Raw genomic sequence first — 22,699 nt, 5'->3', positions numbered from 1 at the left:
ATTGCATTAACTGCGCAGCCAAACAGGCCAGAAGGTTTAACAGGGGTGTCCAGCAAGGAGACCTTATCTTTGTACTCCATCCCTGAGAGATTGAGTCATAGGTGCCTCTCCGCCACAACCAAGCTACCCATTGAACGGCTGATATGACGGGCCATTTGCTTGGTCGCCCGCCGAGACAAATCTTTGGCACTGCCTCAGGCCCAATTCCCTCCCCAGTGTCGAGCTCACTCAGCAGGTCTGCTTGGTAGGCCTGCAACACTGCCATTGTATACAGTGACCCACAAGCAAGACCCGCTGCCGCATAGGCTTTGCCCACAAACACCAAGGTAGACTTAAATGGCTTGGAAGTCAAAGCCGGCCCCCCTAAATTACCTGCCGTCGATGGAGAGAGGTGGCTCACATGTGCCTCCTCCATCTTCGGCATAGCTAAATAGCCGTGCTGCTCACTCCCCACAACGGCTAAGTAATCAGACATCGCGGGCTTATAAACATGGCTAGTGTATGGTTTTCCCCAGAAGCGTGATATTTCATCATGCACTTCTGGAAAAAAGGGAAGTTTTCTGTGGTGTGAGAGAGATTTATTTTCACTGGAGAGGAAGCGCTCATCCAGCCTGCTACAAGTCACTTTCTCTTCCCTTGGGTCAGTCTATATTCAGCTCTTTCACTGCCCTAGTAATCACCTCAAATACCTCTTTATATGCTTGAGAGCTGCTCTCTTTTTTTGGTGCAATGGCACTCCCTACTGACTCCTCAGAGTCAGCAAGGGTGTTTTGGCTTTCCATAGGGGAAGGAGGAGTCGCAACGCGAGCTCCAATGTCAGGTGGAGAGTAGGACCTGGAAGACAGAGCAAGAGATAGAGCTCATCTCCGGCTCCTCTTCCAGATCCATACGAGATCCCCAGGACCTGAGCCGGCTTGTTGTCTTGGCAGCGGCTGGCCCAGATCCATGAGGCTCTGAAACCCATCTCCCTTTGACCAAGAAGAGAGCAAGTTGCAAGTGGAGATGCCTAATTTTAAAGCGTTCACAATGATCACAGTCAGACCCCTCAAGGGCTGCTGTGGCATGTTCCACCCCGAAACACTTCACACAGAAAGCATGTCCGTCTCCCCCCGTGTTGGAACGGGAGTTGGGGAAATCCCGGCTGAGATTATGAATACATGAAACATGCTTTATCCGCATACAAAGATAGTAAAACCCAATGGGATGATGAACACTATGATAAAAGAAAAAAGGGTAAATCCACAAAGTCGTCTAACAAAGAAAAAGCCCAAAAAGTACAAACAGTAAAATTAGTAATGACATCTAGCTCAATGCCAAGTGCACCCCCACCATATATCGACGAAGAGAAGAAAAAGACAAATCTAGCACATCTATTGCCCAAACAGAGCCCACCGCAGATAAGCTGAGCTAGACAGTAGGAGCCAAAGCTCGCTCGAGCTCTGATCCCTATGTCGCTATGCCTCTCATACAGGTAGCAAAGAGTTTTCCTTTGAAACTCCTAGTATTATGGAAATAAAAGTGATATGTGATGCTTTGCCTTGAACAAAAAAACCTGGTCATTTTGTTGATGCAGTTAATGGGTCCAGATTTTGACTGTATATTGTTAAAGGTCTTTGGGCATGACATCACAGAGGAACTTTTAATTGCAGGCATTCCCACACTGGGCTTAACCCATGATAGTGTCGAGGACAGAGGTACAGTAGGTGATCCGTTTGAATATGCCTGGGCCAACCCGGATCATCTCGCTAACTTTTATGCTGAGTTATGCACATTTTTGCAGAGAACAACTCGAGGGAAACAGGATATTTCACATGCAGCTAACACTAAACAGCATGCCCATGAATCCCACTATCTTATTTCTAATCCACTTCCAGAGTGAATGGGAAAACAATTCATGTTTGCCTTTAACCAGAGAACATTCCATTTTATTTATAAGCACATGTCTAAACAATGTGTGCATCAAGTGCGCTCAACCCATTAGAATTATGACACAAAATCTGCAAACAATGACAGCTCAAGATTTCCCCACATGCGGCAAGGAAATGAAATCTGCCAGGGCTATTGAAACCTCTGTCAAACAAAAAATGAAACCTGTGATGGTCGGCCAACGAGGGATCATTGCATCCCTCATGCCAACATAAATGTAATACGAGAGGCAGACAGCCAGGTAATTGTCATTTCTGTCATGCTCCAGGTCACTGGGAAAGGGAGTGACGTAAAAAGCATAGGGATTTGAAAAATAATCTGCCACAATCTGCCCCTGTTGCCACAAGGTCAAATCCCAACCCACCCCAGTGACAATTTCAACAAAACTGTCAAAAACAAAAACAATAGGGATGCCCACAGACTGAAGGAGCCCCTTCTATGCTTTCTCTCATACTGAGTACACATTACGACACACTGCCTATTATTTACCTTTGTGTCGAGGGTAAATCATACCCTTTTATGGTTAACATGGGTTCCACTTACACCTCGTTTGGTAGACAGTACGAAGGGAACGTATCACGCTCTAGCATTAACTCTGTGGGAATAGATGGGGTTCCTGTCACCTGTCCAAAAACACACTCCCTACATGTCACATCTCCTGCCAATTCTGATATCATGTTTTATCACAAATTTTTCGCTATTCCGTCTTCTCCTTTCAACCTATTAGGTAGAGACTTAATGTTTAAATTGAAGTAATCTCTTGCAATGCATGATGTTGGCATGCATTGGTAGCCTCTGTTAACTCCATCTAATCTGTGTTTCTCTTCTGTCTAACGTGTGTGATGACGAGCACGACACTGGCTGCATGGAGCGTCCACTGCCTGAAGCATTAGAGGTGGTGCCTAAAACTTTATGGACAATGCATACTAATGAAGTAGGCCTCATTCAGCTAACCCCTTATGCTGCAAAACTAAAAACTAGCAATATCCGCTATCTGCCAAAAAAGGAGCTGGCATATAGCTGGTGATTGATTCTTTACTCACACAGGGCGAGGTCGTTCATACAGTATCTCTATAAAACACACCTGTTAACCCTGTATGCAAGCTGAATGGGAAGAGATAGTGTTTTACTCAGGACCTTAGGTGAATTAATGATGTAGTAATTCCAATAAGCCCTCTGGTACCTGATGTGGCTTCTATTCTCACCGCTATTCTTCAAACACACACACATTTCATTGTAGTTGATTTATGTAGCGCTTTTTTTTTCAGCGTCCCTGTATCTGAGAAGACACAGCCTATATTTGCTTTATCTTTTAAAAATCAACAATACACATGCACACATCTTTCACAGGGTTTCATAGACTCTCCCGCTGTGTTCTCATCCATGGTGCATCAAGGCTTCTCTTCACTCATTTTACTGGAGGGCTTCTGCCTTAGTCAGTACACAGACAACATTATTTTATCAGCTGAAGGACATGAGGTCTGCACAGTGGGCTCTCTAAAACTCTTGACCCACCGGGCTCAGTGCATTTTCACGGCCTTTCTAAGTAAACTTCAGGTCTGTCAGACACTGGTCCAGTATCTGGGCTTTCATATCTCCCAGAGACAGCACGACCTAACCAGCAATTGAGTGCGCGCTATTGTCAAGGCTACACCTCCAGGCATACAAAGAGGTATAATGAGTTTTCTGGGACTTATAAACTATTGTTCCCAGTTCATTCCTGACTGCTCACACCACAACAAAATTCTCAGACACTGTTGTCTCAAGGACCCTCCACAAAACATTGACTGGACTAAGGAGATGACAGTTCATGCATTCGTCACCTCTAGATTAGATTATTGTAATGCCATACTGTCTGGATGTTCCAGTAGGAATATAAATAAGCTCCAATTAGTCCAGAATGCAGCTGCTAGAGTCCTAACTAGAACTAGAAGATACGACCATATCACACCGGTATTATCAATACTGCATTGGCTCCCAGTAAAATCTCGCATTAATTATAAAATACTCTTATTAACCTATAAAGCACTAAATGGTCTCGCGCCACAATATCTAAGCGACCTTTTGGTTTTATATGATCCGCCACGCCTACTTAGATCAAAAGATGCAGGCTATCTGACGGTACCTCGAATAGTGAAGGCTACAGCAGGGGGAAGAGCTTTCTCTTATAGGGCCCCACAGTTATGGAACAGTCTTCCTATTAGTGTTCGGGACTCAGACACAGTCTCAGTGTTTAAGTCTAAGCTTAAAACGTATTTGTTTACTCAAGCCTACCCTGACTAGATTCTGTTCTACTTTCTCCCTCTCTCCTTTCGCCGAGCCCCACACGAATTTATGGAGATACTAGAGATCCAGATCCTTTCTGCCTCTGGATGGAGCTCAAATCTTCTTTAATTCCAGACTGCTGGGACTATGGCTGCTCTTAACGCCATACAGACTTCATATAAATCCATAATGAACTTTTTCACAATATCTGTTGTTACCCAGATGAGGATGGGTTCCCTTCTGAGTCGGGTTCCTCTCAAGGTTTCTTCCTCTTAAAACATCTTAGGGAGTTTTTCCTTGCCACCGTCGCCACTCAGTGGCTTGCTCAGTTGGGATAAATTCACACCTTTAATATCTGTATACCGTGTTGATATTTCTGTAAAGCTGCTTTGAGACAATGTCTATTGTAAAAAGCGCTATACAAATAAAATTGAATTGAATTGAATTGAATGAACACATTATGTTATCTAAAACAGGCATTAAGATCATTTAGCTCCCTGGCCTTGGGAATCCCCGACAACTCATCTCCATTCCACCTGTATGTTTCTGAGGATAGGAACACTGTGGCAGGGGTCCTGGCCCAAGAACACTGTGGTAGCTATTGCCCAGTAGCATATCTTTACAAATCTGTAGAACCTGTAGTATGGTATGCCTGCCTGTTTAAGGGTTGTTGCTGCATCTGCTCTCATGGTCACTGATGCTAAAAAATTGGTTTGTTCACACGTACCTACTCACATTGCACAATCTCATCAGGTATTATGTATCCTGAATAACACAACTATCTATCCCTACAGACACAATGCATGACTGCTCAGTGTAGATCAGGATATGAAGCCATCCTTTGTGCCACACAAAATCTAACCATTAAATCTGTAAACACCGCTAACAGCCCTGCAGTCTTTCTCCACAGACTTCTGTGTGCCTGCTCGGAGGAGCCCACACCTGAAGCTTGGTTGAAACATGACTGCTTGACCTACATACATGACTCTCATCACTCTACTCTGATCTGTCACAATATCCCCTAGAAGGAGGGAACAAGGAATATGTTGATGGATCATGTTCTAAACCTAATGTCTCAACATTTTAAATGTGGCTACACTGTTTGTTCTTTACCAAATATTGTTCATCACTCTATCCCCTTTAATTCTGCTCAGGCTGTGGAACTCATTCCTCTCAAGATGACCTCATATTATGGTCCTTAGAAGGTTGTTCCCCATCGCCCACTGATGGTTTAATATGATTCCATGATGGTCATCTAGCTCTTCCGTCTTCTTTCCGTCCATTCCACATGTGCCATTTTCATGGTATTTCTCCTTTTGCATGAAGAGGGGTGATCTCTGCGATAACATTGATGATTGTATTCTAAACATTCACAAAAAAAGTAAATGTACAAGGGAAAACTGCAACACATGATGCATTACCACCACCTAGTGGTCCTTTTCAGGCACTACAAATTGACTTCACACACATGCCAGCTATCAGAGGTCTCAAATATCTTCTAGTTATCATGGACAAATTCTCTAAATGGGTAGAAGCCTTTTTTATGCTCAAAGGAAAATGCCAATACTGTTGTTAAAATTCTTGCAAAAGAAATAATCTCATGGTATGGTATAGCCCCAAACTATTGTTAGTGACAATGGGACACCTTTTGTTTCCAAGGTAACACAGAAAATGTGCAAGTATCTAAACACTGATTGGCATTTTCATATTTCATATCATCCCTATAGCTCAAGGACTGTGGAAAGAAAAAAACTCGTATCATTAAGGAATGTCTTTCTAAGGGGCTCTTAGACAACCCCTCAAGTAATGGGTCGATTTATTATCTGCCGTCCTATGTGAACTTCGCATGACTCCTAATCAGAAAACTAAATTGTCTTCTTTTGAGATCATTATGGGCAGACCATTTCCCACTCCATGGACTAAGCGTAACCCAAGTGTTTGCTTCACAGGTGATCTGGACGTAATTGTCAGCAACTACACTCAAGCTCTCGAAAAATTTAACAGTATACATGGTGATGTTTCTGTTTCTCTCCCTCTACCCACAGAACAGCCAACTCACTATTTCCTCCCAGGTGACATAGTTCTCGTCAAAAGTCTAAACCCAGGAAAGCTTGGGGAAGCAGCCTTCGGTCATCCTACACGTGTGGTGGCCATTTCCCGTACTGCTGTCATCACAGATTCACAACCCAATTGGATTCACGCCAGCCGTATCATGCACTGTCCAGTGACAAGAGACAATACTGCTATCAAGTAGCCCTGAAGGGGCCTCATCATATCTCACCTCAACATATCCTCAACAGATGAGAAAGGGGAACACTCACAATCAAGCTGCCCTTAGGGGGCCTCTTCTCATCTCATTTAACACATGCACATATGGTCCTTTTTTGTATTAGTCCTACATATGCAGTGTCTGTTATTTCCATGGTAGTTTGATCCTTTGTCATCGCATGGCCTTAAAAGGTGACTGTCCTTTAGGGTAATTAATACTTAGAAGTAGTGGATTCTGTAGTGTTTGTACTCCCAGGTCATTTAGGGTTATTAATACTTGGAAGTAGTGGATTTTGTAATGTGTCTATTCTCAGGCAACTTTCGAATTCATGTCTGCCTGAACAAAGAATGTCCCTAGATACTGGTTCTGTTGTTTTCTCAGACATAATCCTAGTTGTTCTCGCTGTGATCCCGAGAGAGTAACATAATTCTTGCGCTCCCGCCATGACCTGCCTCAGCATGTGCATGCTCATACTAATGGTGTCACACATACACACACACACACACATACACACACACACACACACACACTCACACCTGCACAATAGTGCAGTGGTAATTTGGCCTGCTCCTTTTCACAAGAAAATTACTCATGTTGGATCTGACATCACATAGTGTCTTCTATGCCACTGCACAACATCACAGCTGCATCAGCCAAGGCACAGAATGACTCTTGCTTAGTTCCCAGTTTCGATACTACATCTCACTACCACTGTTAGGGATGGTGCACCTTTAAATCAACCCATACCTGGCTGTAATCAAACTGATAATCTGCATTGGGATCATCCCGGCACTTCCTGTAGCCAATTACCACAACTATTATGGAATACATCTCAGGTCTTTGGTGTACCCTGGCAAATAGGTGATATGTGCACGTATGCCAATAGTACCAACTCTACTCTAGTGTTGGGGTGCTCTGTCTGTAGGACCTACGTAGATGTGCAACCCACTTCTCAGGGTTTAGCACCCAGATGTTCCATTAATGGCACTCAATTCTCTCTTAATGGTAAGTGCCCATTCAGCAAACTGCAACGCACTAATACTGTGTTATGGGTATGTGGTTAGAGAGCCTTTACAGAAATCCTGAGTGATTTCCTTTGGACAGGATGTTGTTATCCTGCTTTCATGATCCTCAGTGTTTCTACTGTTCCCTTTCAAAGGGCACTCCACGTTACGTTTAGCATAACACTATGGAAGCGCCCCTCGCACGTGACCGGCATCTGAAGCTCGTGTAAAATCATGCCTATTTATAGGCCTGCCATGATCAGGTGATGTGGCAATTAAGCGCGTTGCGTGATATATATATGGCACCTGTGAACACCGTCAGCCTTATTATCTTCAGCGAGACTGCATGCCGGTTGTTTGTGTAAAGAAACAAAAAGACCTTTTCTCAAAATCTATGGACTTTTCTATCACTTTAAAAAAGAGAAAAAAAAGGAATGAGCAAGAGAGAAAAATATGAGTGAGAGAATTTAGGAAGTGTGTTACGCTTGCTCCCACTTCATCACGGGGAATAGTGCACACATTGTGTGAGGTGTCTAGGGTTGGAGCATGTGACGGCAGCCTCAAGAGGCTGCACATTGTAATGCAAAGATTAGGTAGCTCTGCTGGCGACTCGCTCTCTTCTGGACTTTTCTATCCCTTTAAAAAAAGAGAAGAAAAAAAAGGAATGAGGGAGAGAGAAAAATATGAGTGAGAGAATTCAGGAAGTGTGTTACGCTTGCTCCTGTCTCATCACGGGGAATAGTGCACACTTTGTGTGAAGTGCCTAGGATGGAGCATGCGATGGCAGCTTCAAGAGGCTGCACATTGTAATGCCTACATTAGGTAGCTCCGCTCGCGACACGCTCTCTTCTCGGAGGCCGAAGCAAGTTGGGTTTCAGAGAGCAAAACTGAGAGCAGTATATAAAGAGATGCTTGAAATGATTACTAAGGCTGGATGAGCTTTTTTCTCCCTAGTGAAAGTAAATCCCTCACACTGCAGAAAACTCCCCTTTCTTCCAGAAGTGCATGACAAAATATCAGGCTTCTGGGGGAAAACCATGCATAAGCCGTATTTATAACCCAACGATGTTGGATTATTTGGCTATTGTGAGGAATGAACGGCATGGCTACTTAGCTATGTTGAAGGTGGAGGAGGTGCTTGCAAGCTACCTCTCTCCATCAACGGCAGGTAATTTAGGGGGACCGGCTTTGCCATCCAAGCCACCATGCAAGGCCACCGTAGCATTGGTGGGCAAGGCCTATGCAGTAGTAGTCTTGCTTGTGGGTCACTGCAGACAATGAAAGTGTTGCAGGCCTACCAAGCAGACCTGCTGAGTGCACTCAAAGTATGGTGGCATTCAGCCAGTTCCTTCCCTGTTGTGTCAAGTTCACCTGGGCATCCATGAGTGGAGCACGGGCCAGCATTAGTGTGAGGGAGACACAGAAGGCGAGTATGGCATCCTGCCGACCCTCGCAGACAGCCAGGGGGACCAGGCGGCCACAATCACGGCCTGCCACTGGGCCTGATCTGAGAATTCGAGACCCGAGGGGCCGTGGAGGGACATATCAGGGGACATGACTTTGTTAGGGCAGTTAGCCCCCAGTGTGCCTGTAGGGCCTCCCCTAGGCAAGGCTGTCAAGTTTTCAGTGTTCTCTGGTCAGTGAGCTGTCACAGTGCAACAAAAATTTGATGCTTTCCCTCCAATAGAATGTGGAATAGTTAACGTCACTAAAAGACCATCTGGCAGCATGGAAACTACTGCCAAATGTGTCTCCATGGGTTCTATCTACCGTAGAAAAGGCTTACTGGGTCCAGTTTAGAGCTCGACCCCCCTGGTTCAGAGGTTTGCTCACCACAGTAGTCAGCACAGACCAGAGCCAATGTTAGCACAGGAAGTCAGATCCATCTTGGACAAAGGGGCCATAGAACATGTACCCCGTAGGGAGGGAAGGAGGTTTTTACAGCCGTTATTGCCTGGTCCGCAAAAAATAGGAGTATGCAGCCAATTTTAGATCTGCGTCATCTGAACTGTACTCTTCGGACATACAGAATCAAGATGCTGATGCCCAAACTTATCGTTCCACAGATTCAGTTTGAGGACTGGTTTGTGACGATAGATCTAAAAGGTGCATATTTCCACATAGAAATATCACTAGCTTTATCCCCTCGCACCTTCACAAAGTGCATGGATGTCATTCTGGCTCCATTGTGACTCCACGGCATCCGTGTACTAAACTACCTGGATGACTGGTTAATTCTAGCACAATCCAGGGAACTGGCGGTTCAACATCGAGATGTTGTTCTCGCCCACATGAAGAGCTTGGGGCTCAGGTTGAACATCAGAAAAGTATGCTTTCTCCAATGCAGTGGACAACTTTTCTAGGGGTTATAAGGATTCTACTACAATGAGTGCATTTCTATCCCCAACATGCATAGGGTCAATCCTATCAATAATGAGCAAGATAAAGCTGGATCTTGACATCCCCTCCAGTGTCTATGGGAGACAATTGGAGCGTATGGGCAGCCATCATAACACTGGACCTATTGCACAGGAGACCGTGGTGTATGGTAGTATGGTATGGTAACCAGTGGTGGCTGAGAAATTTGGCATTCTGTCCAAGGACAAAACCTCTGAGATTAATCAGTGTCACTTGGCAATGCCTACGTGCTCTGAGAATTTGAGTGTCCCTGGTTTCTAGCCTTGGGACACACTCTAGCAGTGTCTACTTAGCACTAGATGGTAATGACAGATACCACCCTCACGGGCTGAAGCATGGTCTTAGACAGCTGTCCAGCTCACAGCCTCTGGAGCGGCCCTCATCTGGAGCAGCATATAAATTGACTAGAAATGTGGGCCATATTTCTAGCACTGAAATTCCTTTTTCCTGAAATGAGAGGTCACTATGTGTTTACAGACAACACAGCGGTGGTCTCATATATTGACCACCAGGGAGGATTATGTCTGCGCCCCCTGTTCAGGCAGGTGCAGCTAATTCTTCTCTGGGCAGTGGGAAAGTTTTGTCAGTGAGTGCAATGTACATTCTGGGCAACTGGAATATGGGGGCAGACATCCTGTTGAGGCAGGGGCTGAGGCCCAGGGAGTGGTGGCTCCATCCACAAGAGTCCATATGGCAGAGGTTTGGCCAAGTGGTACTACATGTGTTCGCATCCGAGGAGACAACACATCGCCCGCTGTGGTTCGCCCTCACTCCTCCAGCACAATTAGGGCTGGATGGCATGGTGCACATGTGCCTGTGGTCACATCTGTATGCTTTTCCCCCGATCGCTCTGTTCCCACAAGTTCTAGCGAGAGATTGCCAAGACAGTCTATGTCTGCTGCTAATAGCACCTTATTGGCCAGCTAGAATATGGTTCTCAGAGATAATATCCCTGCTAGATGGCACTCCTTTGGAGATTGCTATCTGCAGGGATCCACTATAGATTCAGTGAACTGCACAATAGCTACAGTCCTGGAGTTCTTACAAGAATGTTTCTCAGCTGAGTGGGATCCTTCTACAATCAGGGTTTATGTGGCTGCCATTTTGTGCCAGCCATGCCCCTGTTGATGGAGCCTCTGTGGGGCAACATCCTCTAACACTGAGGTGTATGCATGGTGTCAGGCGGCTGAGGCCCATCTTCAGGCCGCGCATACCTTCCTGGGGCCTTTCTGTGGTCCTGGAAGGTCTGTCAGGTGTCCCATTTGAGCCCTTAGAGTGGATCTACTGTCTCAAGCCGGAGGGTTGATTTTTCACCCTCGGCCAAAACTATGGAAACTTTGGGTCTGGCCCCTAAGGGGCACAAGCTCATAGATTCTGGTCTCACAACTGAGGTTGTAGAGACCATGTTGAACCCTAGAGTACCATCCACGAGGGAATTGTATGCACTCAAGTGGCGGCTTTTTGCCTTGTGGTTTGAGGAACGTCAGCTAGACCCAGTGAACTGTGCAATAGCTACAGTCCTGGAGTTCTTACATTTCTCAGTGTGGTGGGCTCCTTCTACAATCAGGGCTTACGTTGCCTCCATTTCGGACAGTCATGCCCCTGTTGATGGAGCCTCTGTGGGGCAACATCCTCTAACTTCGAGGTTTATGGGTGGTGTCAGGCGGCTGAGGCCCATCTGCAGGCTGCGCATACATTCCTGGGACCTTAGAGTGACAGTAGAGGTGATGCTGGGTCAAAGCAATGCATCTCTATTTGGATAGTATAAGCAAACTTTATTGCTTATGAGGCACGCAGTCACTACACCTCTGGGCATAAGGGCTCATTCCACTAGCGGGGTCGCCTCCTCGAAGGCTTTGTCCAATGGGGTATCCTTACAGGATGTGTGTGCTGCTGCAGCGTGGTCTATGCCACACACATTCATTCGATATTACAGCCTAGATATTCATTCTGCCCCAGGTTCGAGTGTCTTGCAGTGACCCTCGGGCTTGGGTCTTTTTGAACAGGCTATACCCTCACTATGACGGAGTTGGTATTCTCGTTCCCACAGTTTTATGCTAAATGCAATGTGGAGTTCCCTTTGAAAGGGAATGTCTGGGTTACGTATGTAACCCTGTTCCCTGAGAAGGGAATGAGACGTTGCATAGCTTTGTCATACCATGGTATGCCTGTGAATTGCATCTTTGCTTCAGATAATAGAGGCTGACGGTGCGGTTCACAGCTGATATATATATATATATATATATATATATATATATATATATATATATATATATATATATATATATATATATATATATATATATCACGCGACGCACTTAATTGCCACATCACCTGATCACGGCAGGCCTATAAACTGGCATGATTTTACATGAGCTTCAGATGCCAGTCCTGCGTGAGGTGTGCTCCCATAGTGTTATGCTAAACGTTACGTCTCATTCCCTTCTCAGGGAACAGGGTTATATGCGTAACTCAGACGATATCACTGATCCCTGGGCTCCTCGCTCACATAGGATAACCAAACATTGTGGACCACCCCTGGTGCCAGCATAGGGTGGTCTATATTTTAAGGTGGTGGCACAACAGCTACTTTAAATAAGATAATTGGTTTAACCTATATGCTTCTCTCTTTGGCTAACAACACTGAGGATGCACAAATCCTAATCAATAATGATTATAATGATAATAGGGTCTTTTTGAGGTTGTGGTTCAAAATAGGTTGGTCCTAGAGCTATTAACCGCTGACAATGTAGGTGTATGTAAAATGTTGATCACTTCCTGTTGTTTCTAGATCTCAGAGGACTCACACAATATGACTAATATCATACGTAACATGAAAAAGGCCTTAATAATTCCTCCCATGGTGGATGATTCCTGGTTGTCCTGGTTGTCATCCCTGTGGGGAGGATGCGGTCATTGGATAATGCACTCTGTCGTGCCTGTCTGTCTGATCGTTTCCCTAGTATTTCTGTTCCCCCATGTTTTCTAAACTGTTTGATGTCTGTGCTGGGCCAGGCATCAAATTGTTTTGCTTTGTGTTCTTGGTATGTGTTGCTTTGAGTATTCCTAATCACCCCACCTTTCACCCTCACTCTCTCTTGGTTTTTCTTCTTTGCCTCTGGTAGAATAGATGTCTTTAGTTCTTATATCAATTGAGCCTATTTAATAGATGTTCTGATTTTATCTGTGTCCTGTTCCAATTGATATTTTTCATTTTTTATCAATATTTCTGTGTGCGTATATACTATGCTTTCTGTATCATTAAACAAAGAAGCGTTCAAGAAGCGTTCTTACCAAGCTTGAATGAGAGGAATCAGCCAGTCCAAGGTTTAATTCTGGTTCTGTGACTGGTATTGGACAAGAACTTAACACTTATCAAAGGAATCGTGGATGATGGACCCTTACATTTGCAGTCATGAGGATGTGGAAGACCACTGCGGTGAAGATGAGCTTGATGACCTTCAAGCCGATTATGTGTCAAAGAAATATTTAAACAAGAACAGATACAAAAAATGTGGGATTGTCATTCAAAATTCAAAAACCACATTTGTGGTTTTGTGGACAGTACTGACTATTGGTGTACAATTGGTGAGTGTCACCAAAGAAAAACCAAGCCTGTAATGGATGCATTATGCTCAGTCATTCATGCTCTATGGGGATACGAAATGAGTTCCATTTCTGATGTTCTTGGAAGCCGTGCTCCCATTAGTCAGTGGGCTGATGGTTTGAAATCTGACTTGTGCAAAGTGCTGCCAATTTTGAAACCCATCTGGCATAACTTACACCTCAGTGATCTTGCTGATATTCTTTTGACTTATGAAAGAGATTCAAATGTAAAAAATTCATGTGTCCGCTATGATGCAAACCGCCCCTAATGTGAATGCAATGAATGCTTAATCTGATGTTTGGTGGTACTGTCATAAGCAGGGACACTGGGAGTGAGCATGTTATAAAAAGAAAGCTGATCTCAGTAGGAGTGAGAAATGCGCTCCGAATTCCAGAGTCTCTTGGCCTGACTCACTAGGTGGCGCTATCCCACCAGTGATGGTTACAACAGCTGTTATAACAGCTGTTACAACGTGCCTCCCTTTCAGATTAGTTTCATCCCCCTTCTCCTTTTGCTCCTCATTCTTTTTAGAGATGTCTGCTGTGATTGCATTTTGCAGCCAATTACACACAAGAAAGATAACCAATTGTATGTGAAAATCACTGTGAATGATCATGAATGCAGATTGACACTGGTGCAGAAATATCAGTCATTCCTATTGAGATGGCTAGAGTTTTTAGTCTTCATTTAACCAGAATGAATGATATTATCTCTGGTGTGACTGGAGAAAATGCTCACACTTACATGACTGAACCTGTTTGTTCAATGTTGTTTATGGTCCTAAGTCACTTGACATCTCTCTTATAGCAGCACACCTCTCCTATTTTGCGCATTGATGTTATCTCACAGTCACACATGCAATTGGATTTTGAACCAACTAAACCTAAACTTTCTGTTCTTGCAGTTCAGGTGTCAGATCCCTTGATTGCTAATCATCCTAAATGGGCTAAGGATATGAATGACTGCAGGCTACTAGACATAGAACCAGTATGTCTTACAGGTACACCACCTCCCATGACAAAACACTAGGAAGCTATTTATGAATTAGGCCTATAATTGCTGATTTGGTAAACTGAGGCATTCTTGTCAAAGCATGCAGTTCCTCCTATTCTCCTTTCTCTGGCCTGTGAGGAAAGGTGGGCCTAAGATGGAGATAGCAAGAAGTGCACCAAAATACCTCCGGCAATTGACAGTTGATTATCGTGTCAGTAACACCTGTATTGATAATCTTCCACCACATGTAGCTGACACAAGCACCATTTTTGATTGCATTCCAAATTCATACACTGTGTTTTCTGTCACTGATATGGCTAATGGTTTTTGGTCTGTGATTTAATACCAGAAAGCCAGCCATGGTTACCTTCTTCTTTGATGGTGATCAGTTTTAGGGGACACAACTCCCACTGGGCCTCCACAACATCCCTACATTATGTCACCAGGCATTAAGGTGTCATCTGTCAGAGCCAGTGTATTCAATTAAAGATTCAGTGGTCCTTCAATATATCTATGATATTCTTTTAGCTTCACCTGATATGGGAGTGCATAACAGAGAGTTGTTAGCATTGCTTACACATCTCAGTGCCCATGGTCATGAAGCTAATATTTCCAAAGCTCAACTAGCTGCCACTTCAGTTCAATTTTTAGGACAATCAATAACAGCTGGACAACTCTATGAATAGTTCAGGTGCTATATGATGTGTTAAAAGGATCTCCCAAGTAGAAAGACAGTATTCAGTTTTCTGAAATCAAAGCTGAAACTGCATTTACAAAGCTTTAAGCTGCTCTTTCATCTGCTCCTGCTTTGAGTTTTGTGCAACCAGAGCTGCCTTTCACCTTGTATATGCATGAGCATGAGGGGTTCATGATGGCATACCTAATGCAGGATCACGGTGGCCGATTATGTCCAGCCCACTACTGTTCAGCTAAGTTGGACGTCAATGCAAGTGGCTTCGGTCTATACTTACGTGCTGTACAAGCCACATATTTAGCTGTTACTACTGTTACTGTGATCCAATAGTGTTGACACATTATCTGACTGTATGTTGTTCTCATGCTGTAATTGGTGGCAATTGGTTCAATGTTCTTACAGAACCTAACATTACCCTGCAAAGGGCTAAGATCTCCAATCTCTCATTGTTAAGGATGACTGCAATGTCTGATATACAAGATGAATGGGTATTGGGTGATCATTATCATGATTATGTGATGCTCTCACACTCACCGCCTTCGAGCGTTTCTGAGATTCCTCTGGAAAATCCATTATTTACATTATTTAAAATCAATTATTTTCAGATGGTTCAGCTCAAGTCCTGCATGGATGCAGGTGTGCTGGATGGGTTGTATGCTCATCACACAAGGTGATAGCTCAGGGTGACCTCCCTGATGACCTCTCAGCACAGGTTGCTGAACTTGTGGCCTTGACTAATGCTTGCATCCTAGCTACAGGTTGTACTGCTTCAATGTACACAGATTCAAGATATGCTTTTGGCGTTGTACATGATTTTGGCAGTATCTGGTGGTGATGTGCCTTTTTAATCTGCCCATCAATCATGCCTTGTTTGTGTCTGAACTTTTGACGGTGTGTGAACGTCCAACATGCTTAGCTGTAGTTAAGGTTAAGGTACATAGTTCCCTCGACACTATTGAAGCTCGAGGTAATGCTATGGCTGATGCTGTAGCCAAATTGGTGTGCAGTCTTCCCTCTTTCTCAATTTCAGCTGCCACAACCTCAAACCTTACAAACTCGGATGAGGTTAAGCCTGTCACACAGCAGATACTGTCCATTCTAATGGACATGTATGCTTATGCTCCCGCATTAGAGGTGTTATCATGGATGGACAAGGGTGCAAGCCTAGATGCTGCTGGTGTATGGACAAAAGGGGGAACATATGTTACTCCCGAAGCATTGCTGCCATACTTAGCTCAACAACTACACAGTCTAGGACACATGGGTGTCCAGAGTATGCTCCACTGATTTTCTTCTATATGGTGGAACCCTGCACATGCATTTGACATTGTGCAATGGTGAGTTGTAGCCTGGGTCAGGCTAACAACAATGCAGCTGGGGTGCCAACACCTGCAGCTCACACCCCAGCACCTACAGGTACATTCAAACAACTGCAGGCCAAATACATCAGCCTTCCCCCATGTCAAGGCAAATGGGTGTTGGTGTTAGTTGAAGTTTTTACGTTGGGTTGAAGTTTTCATGTTGGGTTGAACCATATCCCACCAAAACAGGGACAGCCATGCACACCATAAAATCACTGGTCAAAGATTTCTTCCCTCACTGGGGAATCACTGAATGCATTCATTCAGAGCATGGAACTCATTTCTCTGCCCAAGTCATGCAGGAGGTCATGAGAAATGTTCGATGGAAGCTTCACTGTCCATACAGGCATCAAGCTTCTGGACAGGTTGAACATCAAAACCAGACTTTGAAAAATCGATTATTTAAGTTACATCAGAGTGGAGTATCATGGCTAGATACATTGCAAGCTGTTCTGTGCAGTATTTGATCCACACCCATGAGAGGGGTAAGTCTCAGTCCATATGAGATAATCATGGGTCGACCAATGGCGCTACCAGGGACAATTTATTTGAGACCAGCAGATGTGCATCTTACATCTGATGTGCTAATGAAATATTGTGAAGAGCTTACCAAAGCTGATAGCTCTGTGCAAAAGCATGTATAGGAAGCGTAGACTTCACCGGAAAAGGGGGGACACACGATTCTGCCAGGACAGTGGGTAATGGTAAAAAACTCACCACTGGTCCGTTAGAGGCAAAATGGAAAGGTCCTTTCCAACTCTTAGTAACTGATTTGGCAATGTTGTGTCATGGACGTAAGACGTGCATGCATGTCTCACACTGTAAACTGGTATTACCACCTAAATAGGGACAGTTAGAGTGGTTCTGTGAGGTTTGAGGGGATCCAATGGCGTTTAGGCCTCGTGGGGTCAAACTCGAATAGAAGACTCCCTTTCCCCCAATATGCGATTAGTGCTCCGCCCTCCTCTCAGTGGACAGGACCCAAGTTAGGCAGGAAAAGAGATAGTAACCCATTACAGTGACTAATAAAAAAAGCATCTAGAATAAGTCCATGTTAAATCCTGGAGAGAGAGAGAGAAAGAAAAAAAACCAAGTTGTTTTCCAAGTCTGTGACAAGATACTGTCACCTTTGTGTGTGTTTGTGTTTTGCAGGAAAAACCAAGTGAGGCATATCTGAAGAGGTGCAGGTGTTACGAGACAGCCAAGAGACTACTGTTGGAGACATCGGGTTCCTCAGTTGGCCCCATTCTGCGCCTCAATGTTGTTTGCTGTCTGTGCATGCTGTGCTGAAGCAAGACCCATCTGTCCTCACCATCATCACATCATCTTCCTTTGATTCTATACTTCAAACAGAGCCTTCAGACAGTATCACCGATTAGAAATTAGTCACACTGTGGTTGTCCACTCGGGAACTTTCCCCTGGAACTAGGGACTTTTGTAGGTACTCTGCATGTTTCCACCGTAGGGACCAGGGTCTACATTAAGTTCCTAGTAAAATAATTAGCCCTCGCAATGTCCCAAATTGGGAGGTGGTATGTTTTCAAAAGCCAGGAACTTTGGGGAGTGGGACTTGGGCACTGAATATCCTAATTGGTTGAGTACACGCAGCCTTTTTTTCAACCACCATTTTTAAAAGTCTGTTACAGTGCGTACAATAACAGTTGTTTATTGTGATTTGAATCAACACAATGGAGTTTCTTAAAAAATATGACCGATGGACTGATGACGAGGTTCAGGCCTTAATAAGTATTTATGCTGAGGACTAAGTACAGCGGGAACTGGAAACGGCGACCTGCAATGAAAAAGTATACTTAAAAATATCAAGTGGGTTAAGTGAGCTGGGCACTGTTCACAGGAAAACAGTGCTGAGAGAAGCTTGTGCACGTGCGTTCATCTTATCAATAGCTGATAAAATCCTCTTGCTTACTTTACGTATTACATTAGGAGCATTCTGAATTTGCTTTACTACCAGTGCTTGTCTCTTTTACAGCATTTTCTCAATTACCCTTTTAGCATAGCAATACATCTCAATTAACAGCAGCACGGCTTGAATCTCCTCCATGCTTGTTGTTGTTGCAGTGTCATTATCAGATTTCAGAAAATAGACTGTCCATTTTTAAAACACAAATCTTTTTCCAAAGACTAAAAAAGAATTAAATTCATTCCATGACTGGAATTAAACCAGGGCCACAATAGTGAGAGTGCTTAATCCTAACCACCAGCCCACCAGCAAACTCTTTTGTTATTGTTCAAAAGTTCTAATCAGAGCCTGCTACGTGTTTTTATGAGCTGAACAAACATTTTACATTATTACATCATTAAAATCAGCTTACTTTGTGTCAATAATCAGATTGATTGTAGCATAATTTGAGGCTTCATATCTTTGCCAAGGGCTTGTTGCATGCAGCCATATGTCACCAGACTAATTTGCCTAAACTTCACGGTACTTTAGACCGTGATGGAAACACATACAAAAAAGGTCTGGAGGAACCAAATGGTCCCTTGATAAAAGTTCCTCGGATTAATTGTTCAGGATAATTTCAGTGGAAAAGTGGCTACTCACTGGTTTCACATTGTCACATTGTACATACATATGTGGCATCTTACCAGTTCTATGTTAGGCTCTGTTGATGATAAGAGAAACACTCTCCAAACTTTGTTTACATAAACTCAGAACACTCTCTTTCCAGGCTGCAAGGTTTTCATTCCTCATCCAGTGAATGTTTCTACTGGCATTAAGTGGGCTGGACATGCTACCTCAGCCTGTGACACCTGTGCCTTGCTCCACACAGATGTTCTCTCATTTAATGTCACCACATGCCATAATTTTAGAAGAGCGGTCACCACTCAGTGTTGCATCCCAGGCATCACGATTTGTAATCAAACATACGTTTGACCCTCATAGGGTCACTGATATTATTACTCCATTTATGTTTCTGTGGTGTGTAGAAAACCATGGTGTTTCACCCCAGTAGGTAAAATTTCTAAGGCATTATGTACAGTGGGGGAAAAAAGTATTGAAAGCATCAAAAAAAATTTTCAGTGAATATATTTCCAATGAGGCTATTCACTTGAATTGTCACCAGACATCAGTATTATAAAGAATTCACAATAATAAAGTCCATAAATAAAGTTATGTGTAATAAAGTGGAATGACAAAGGAAAAAAAAGTATTGAACACGTTTTATGTATATATGTATATACAAGGTTTTAGAATGGCCCAGTCAATCACCTGACTTGAATCCAATTGAACAAGATTTAAAGACAATATATTTAGAAGAATCGGCCAAAATCACACCTCAATATTGTGGCCGATTAATTTCTTCATACAGGAAGCGTCTTGAAGCTGTCATTACAAACAAAGGCTTCTCCACTAAGTATTAAATAAATTTCAGTGAAATTGTTCAATATTTTTTTCCTGTGTCATTCCTCGTTATTACACATAACTTCATTTATGGTCTTCAATGTTTGGATTTCTTTATATGTGTGACTTTCTTGAGTTAATATCAAAGTCTGATGAAAATTTCATGTGAATGGCCTCATAAAAATATATTTACTGAAAAAAATGTTGACACGTTCAATACTTATTTCCCCCACTGTATCTCACTGCCATCACTAACTGATTGTTCAGTATCTTGCCTGTAGTCAAAATTTTTGGAGCAGATTTCTAGGTGCTCCTTTTCCTAATTATGGTGTCATGATAAACCTTGATCAAATGTGTATGTTATCTTATGAAGTCGAGAAATGGCTAATGATACTGCAAAATCCTTAGGCATCATATCCAACACATTGCAATCACAACGGATGATGATTTTGCAAAATCAGGTTGGTTTAGATTATATCTTAGCACAACAAGGAGGAATTGTACAGGTCCTAAGTGCTGGTTGAATGTGTCCAACCCTACTCTAAAATTGACACAACACATTAATGACCTATGGAACAATAAGTGTGAGCGTCAGCAACTTGAACCTGTTTGTCCAAAGAGTACGTTTCAGATGGCGCTGATGTAAATTTGGCTGCATACTTCCATCTTTTTTGCAGACCAGGAAATAACGGCTGTAAAAACCTCACTCCCTCAGGTAACAGGGTACATGTTCTATGACCCCTTTGTCCAAGAGGGATCTTTCTTACTACGCTAACATCAGGCTCTGCTCTGTGCTGACTACTGTGGTGAGCACAATTCTGAACAGAGGGGGTCGAGCTCCGAATTGGACCTGTAATCCTGTTCTCTGATGGAAGGAACCCATGGAGACACATTTGGCAGTAGTTTCCACACTGCTAGATGGTCTTTTAGTGATGTTAACTCTTTCACATTCTGTTGGAGGGAAAGCATCAGATTTTCATTGTCCTGTGACAGCTCGCTGATCAGAGAAGATTGAAAACTTGGGATGACTTGTTAGGCCTGCAACACTGCCATTATCTGCAGTGACCTACAAGCAAGACCCACTACTGCATAGGCCTTGCCCACCAATGCTACGGTGGCCTTACATGGCTTGGATGGAAAAGCCGGCCCTCCTAAATTACCTGCCGTCAATGGGGAGAGATAGCTCGCAAACGCCTCCTCCACCTTCAGCATAGCTAAATAGCCATGCCGTTCATTCCCCACGATGGCCGAATAATCCAACATCGCAGGGTTATGAATACAGCTTATGGATGGTTTTCCCACAGAAGCGTGATATTTTGTCATGCACTTCTGCAGTGTGAAAGATTTATTTTCACTGGGGAGAAAAAAGCTCATCCAGCCTTAGTAATCACTTCAAGCAGCTCTTTATATGCTTGAGAGCTGTTCTCCATTTTTGGCAAACTCTTCTGGCTCCTCTGAGTCAGAGAGGAATTTTTCTTTTTTTGGCTTTCTGTAGCTGACAGAAGATTTTTTATTTCGGATTTCCATAGTGGAAGGAGGAGCCGTGGAAGGAGGAGCCGCGGAAGGAGGAGCCATGGAAGGAGGAGCTGCGAAGAGAGCGCCAAAATCCAGTGGAGAGCCGGACCTGGAAGACAGGGCAAGAGATAGAGCAGTGCTCGTCTCCGGCTCCTCTTCCAGAGCCATACAAGATCTCCAGGACCTGAGACGACTGGCTGCCTTGGCAGCGACCGGCCCAGATCCGCAAGGCTCTGAAACCCAACTCACTTCGGCCGAGAAGAGAGCAAGTCGTGAGCAGAGCTGCCTAATTGTAAGGTGTTCACAATGCGCACAGTCAGACCTCTCAAGGGCTGCTGTGGCATTCTCCACCCGTAGGGACTTCACACAGAAAGTGTGCAGTACTCCCCTTGATGAACAGGAGCAAGGTGTAACACACTTCCTGAGTTCTCTCACTCATACTTTTCTCCCATTTTATTTTATTTTTTTGGAAAAGAGAGAGGAAATGAAGAGTCTTTTTGTGAGCGTTACACAAATGACCGACATGCAGTCTCGCTGAAGATAATAAAGCTGACGGCCCGGTTCACAGGTGTCATTTATACATCACGCGACGCACTTAATTGCTACGTCACCTGATCACGTCATCCAGAAATGATGAGGTAGAAGGTGATTGAAATACATCAGTCTGTGAAGGGTTACAAAACTATTTCAAAGGCTCTGGGACTCAAAAGGATCACATTGAGAGCTATTATCTCCAAATGGAAAATCTCGGCACATTAGTGAACCTTCCCAGAAGTGGCCAACTTTCCAAATTTCATCCAAATGCACAACAACTACTCAACCAGCAAGTCACAAAATATACAAGGACAACATCAAAGGAACTACAGGCCTCTCTTGCATCAATAAAGGTCACTGTTCATGGCATCACTATCATAATGACACTGCTAACCCAGAAGAACAATAAGGCTCATCTGAATTTTACCAAAACATGCCTTTATAATTCTGTGGATTGATGCTTCAAAAATGGAAATTTTTGGAAGACATGATTCCTGTTACATCTGGCGTAAATCAAACACAGAATTCCACAAAAAGAACATCATACCTACAGTCAAGCATTCTGGTGGTAGAGTGATAGTGTAGGGATGCTTTTCTGCTTCAGGGCCTGGGCAGCTTGCAACAATTGGGAGAAATATGAATTCTGCTCTCTACCAGAAAATGCTGAAGGTCCCATGTTCAGTGCATAAGTTGGAACTCAAGGGCAACTGGATTATGCAGCAAGACAATGATACAAAGCATAGGAGTAA

The sequence above is a fragment of the Ictalurus punctatus genome, chromosome 4, assembly GCF_001660625.3.
Source record: "Ictalurus punctatus breed USDA103 chromosome 4, Coco_2.0, whole genome shotgun sequence".
Classification (NCBI taxonomy): domain Eukaryota; kingdom Metazoa; phylum Chordata; class Actinopteri; order Siluriformes; family Ictaluridae; genus Ictalurus; species Ictalurus punctatus.
Note: the sequence above shows the minus strand (reverse complement) of the source record.